This window comes from Oryza sativa, chromosome 5, assembly GCF_034140825.1.
Source record: "Oryza sativa Japonica Group chromosome 5, ASM3414082v1".
Lineage (NCBI taxonomy): Eukaryota > Viridiplantae > Streptophyta > Magnoliopsida > Poales > Poaceae > Oryza > Oryza sativa.
Window position 1 is genome coordinate 16,629,351 of NC_089039.1, and position 4,395 is coordinate 16,633,745.

The following is a 4,395-nucleotide window of genomic DNA, read 5'->3' on the forward strand; positions in this document are numbered from 1 at the left end:
TTAATCATGATAGCACATTTTTGGCTCTGGTAGGAATTTATATCAAATGAGGAACTTTCAATTTATCATTTTGAAAAACAAAACATCTGGAATTCAAGCCAACCTAGTATCAGGATCATAGCTACTCATATTTACTATCTCATATCTCGCAACAGCTTAGACTTAGATCAGCAAGTGCAGCCCATTTACCTCAGGTTCCCGGATAATTGTTGGCTACTTATATTTAACCTTTGAGAGAGTACTTACCAAGAACCCATATATCAGAGATATGCAACAGAGCAACTATTCATCATTTCAACAAAGAGAACTAGCTTGTCTTACCTAGCATGACTCAAACCTATCCTATCTTTTTGGTATTTTCTATTTTGCAAATTTTTATGTTGTTTTCAAGTTTTATAAGATGCAATTGGAAAGCAAATATGCAACTGGAAAGGGAAATATGCAATGTGATACAAGTTACCTCAGTGGGGGGAGCGAAGTCTCCCCCCAAGCTTGGCTTTCGCTCAGGGTCCTTGATTAGGATTGAACCCCTGAAAGCGAAAGTACGCTTGAAAGTCATCGTGCTGTTGCTGCATCATGCTGTTGATGCTGGCGAACTGAGCATCAGCAGATTGTTGTCATTCTTGCGTCTGAGCTATGTGTTCCGTGAGGTTGTACTGAATCTCTCCCGTCTGCACATCAAGGGTGTCTATTCTCCTAGTGATTTCACCCAAGTCCCAACGAGACGAACTTGAGCGCCATTCACTTGGGGATGGAGGCACACCACTTGATCTGGAGGGTTGGTAGTCCCCCCAGTGGATGTCATGAGGCGCATGCCACCGGTCCTCACTGGTGCTTTCCCAGGTTGAGACTCCGATGCTATGGCGTGGAGCTTGGGTCCATCCGGGTGCATCCCCAGTTGGTGCCCAACCTGCCTCATACATCTGCACGGGTGTCGAGGATGATGAACTTCCTTATTCGTTCCTTGTCATGTTGCGCGTCTCCCTGTATGTTCCACCTGCACGAGATTCTTCTATGGTCTGCAGGGGAATGGTCAGTTCATGGCAGTTGTACAAATAATACCCCGCATTTGGCAACGGGATTTCTTTTGTACAACCGGGGAAAAAGTATATCAAAGATCCATCTACTCCATGTTTCAAAATATGCCCTTGCACTAAATAGGCCTCATCAATATGCAGACGAGCGGCTGAGATAAAAGCAATTTGGTCGCTAACGACCCCTAGCCCTTTTGCTATCCAAGTAATCAGAAAAGTGCACTCAACAAGAGCAGAGAACTTTATACTTTCTAACCATTGTCTTATCATACATTTCACAGGAGAAATTTTTATCTTTCTAACCATGGCAAACATGATAATTAATTCATCTCCCCTAATGGGTCTCAGATCACTTCTAGGAAACAAAGTCATAGAAATCCATTTGTGCATGAGCCTAAGTGTAGGATTATGGATATCATTTGTTCTAGGTTTCTTGCAAATTGGAGCACCAGAAATATCTTCCCAAAATCTATTTTTCTCGAACCCAGAAATTCCTTTCTAGAGATCGGTTTTACAGGAATCGTGAAAACCAAGAAGTGTACTCAAGCCTTTCCATCTGAGCGTGAACTCCTTACGGAAAAAGCAAAAAGAAATACCATCTTCTATTTCTTTCAAAGTGCACAGAAATTGCAAAGTAAGCAAATGAGAACCAGGCTCATCTACCACAGCAAATCTCTGCCAACCAACAGCTTTCCAAATATAACGAAATTCAACATCCATACCTATCTTTTTCAGCAGCTCCGGCGAGTATTCTCGCGTGTGAGCACACTCCCGATCGCTCAGCATGTAGTAGGCTTGTCTCTCCCGATCACTGTCATGGTCGAGGTCAGCGTCGCTCAAGAGTTGTCGCGGAGCGTCGGTGTCTTCCATCGAGACATCAGCTGATGAACGAGTACTAGATTCGTCATGACGACTTGATGGATAGCCTGATCCCTTGAACAGACGAGACAGTCGCCTCCTCATACTGCACAATGGAACAAGAACAGGCTAACTCGGCGGGGGTTAGAATTGACAAGAGTTTCACCAGCCGGTTAGTTTCGCCAAAGCAACTTGTATATATGCAATTAAAGATTTGAATTTGAGGAACTATCAAAGCATGAATAAACTTGAGAGCAAACTTTGGAGAGGGAATGAAAATGTGTTGAAATGGGGTGGAATTCCCTCTCTTGGCCGGCTGGCTTTTATAGGGTGCCCACAACGGTCAAGAATGACATGTGGGACCCACTAGCCGTTGCCTCAAAAAGTGAGGCAGCCGACCGTTGCCTGGCCGGTTCGGCCGAACCCCTGGTGGGCCCAACCGGCCCCACTTTCGGCCGATGGAATCCAACGGTCAGTGCGGTCGTGGCACAGTGAATTTTTGTTGAAAATTTTATTTTGGTTTGCTCTGAAAAATTCATTTGAAGAATTTCCTCAAAATTCAAAAATCCTAAATGCAATTTTGAAATTCAAATATGTGGTGATGCAAAAATTCAAATTGTTGAAAACAAATATGCAGATACATACCAATTTACCTGTTGGCGAAGGTCGCGTCATTTAAAGTCCGACATGCAAAACCGTACCTCCTTTCGATTCAGTGCGCGGATTTTCCACCCGTCTCCAGAGGTGATGGAGCGGGCGTCTTTGGCTTTTCCTTCCACACCTTCTTTGATTTTGGTGCGAAAAACGGCTTCTTCTGAGCCGGGTGCTCTAACTTCTTGACTGGTACAGGTGATTTTACCGGTGTCCTCCAATAACGGTTCCTTGGCATTGTTGTTTCCTTCTCCAGGAAGTTCTGCATGAACTTTACCAGGCTATCTGTCTTGGGTGGCTCCACTTCGACCACTTGAATATTCTGCGGGTTCGGCCCGTACTTGATTCTGACCATGGAGCATTGTTCCGTCCTTGGTTGAAACTCAAACTTTTCCTCCTTCCCGTTGATATGGAAACGGATACTCCCAGTTCCCACGTCAATGTTGGCTCCTGCGGTGCTAAGGAATGGACGCCCTAGGATGAGCGGCGTCTCCTTCCCCGTGTCCATGTCTAGCACCACAAAATCAACCGGGATGAAGAAATCCCGTATCTTGACTGGCACATCCTCCGCTATCCCCGCCGGGTAACGGACTAACGAGTCAGCCAGTTGGAGGCGCATCGGTGTTGGTGCCAACACCGTGAAGTTGAGTTTGTCAAAGACATCCTTTGGCATGACGCTGACGCTAGCTCCAAGGTCGCACAAGGCCTGGTCGAATTGTTGTGCCCCGATCGAGCAGGTGATCATGGGACACCCCGGATCTTTCTTCTTCTCCGGGAACTTGTTGAGTATGACGTTGCTGCAGTGTTCCGTCAGCTTGACCACCTCCGTTGTTGGGAGCGGTCTCTTGTTGTTGAGTATGTCCTTGAGATAACGGGCGTATGTTGGTACTTGCATAGCGTCCAACAACGGCACGTTGATGTGGATCTTTTGGATTACTTCAACAAAACAAGCGAACTGCTCGTCCACTGACGGTTTCCTGCTCCGCTGAGGGAATGGCAGCAAACGTGTGTCGCAGTACTCCTACGGCACTGTCTTCTCTGGCTGAATCTTCTTGTCAGCCGAGTTAGTAGATGGCGTTTCTTTTGACATCCCATTAGTTCCTGCAAGGTTAGGATACGGCGGATCACGAGTAGACTTACCTCCCCTCGTTGTGATCGCCTTAACATTTTCAATGGAGGAGTCAGGTTGCCCTGAAATCCTCCCGGATTCATTTGCAGGGACTAAAGATGCCAACTGAGTTAACTGGGTTTCTGTCATCTTATTCAAGAGTTGGTTAGAGAAGTTACCGTTATTATTTCCTCCTTCATAATACGGGCGCGGTTGGTTCCACCCCTGACCTCCTTGTGGACGATACCCGTTGTTGTTGCCCATGTACATCGCCTCCTCATGGGTTTCTGGGCAGTCATTCCCAGAATGACCCATGCCGCCGCAGACCTCACACGTGACGTGTGACTCCAAGGCCTTGACGTTGCCTTGTGGCCGTTTCTCATGGTCGTCCAAGCGTTTCATGAGGAGGTCCAGCTTGGCAGCAAGTAACTCCGTCTCCTTGACGGTGTGCATGCCTCGCTGACGGGTCTGGAGTCGTTCCTCGCTCCAACCCATATTGGAGACCATCTTCTCTATAAGTTTAACGGCTCCTTGAACCGTTTTAGAGAAGAATGCTCCTCCAGCTGCCACGTCCAGGTGATCGCGGGACATCGGGGTGAGCCCATTGTAAAAGTTCTGCAGGATCAGCCAGTCGTCCATCTTATGATGAGGACAGGCGGCCACGTACTCCTGTAGTCGTTCCCATGCTTCAGGAATGGACTCGTCCCTTGTCTGCTGGAAACTGGAAATTCGTCCACGAAGAGC

The 4,395-nt window shown here is 47.1% G+C and overlaps 1 non-coding gene across 1 annotated transcript; it reads left to right on the top strand.

Moving 5' to 3' along the window:
- Positions 1-4,288: 4,288 nt before the first annotated feature.
- LOC112939134 (small nucleolar RNA R71) lies at positions 4,289-4,395 on the top strand. The gene has a single exon (XR_003242676.1). It is a non-coding gene; the product is annotated as a small nucleolar RNA R71 (small nucleolar RNA).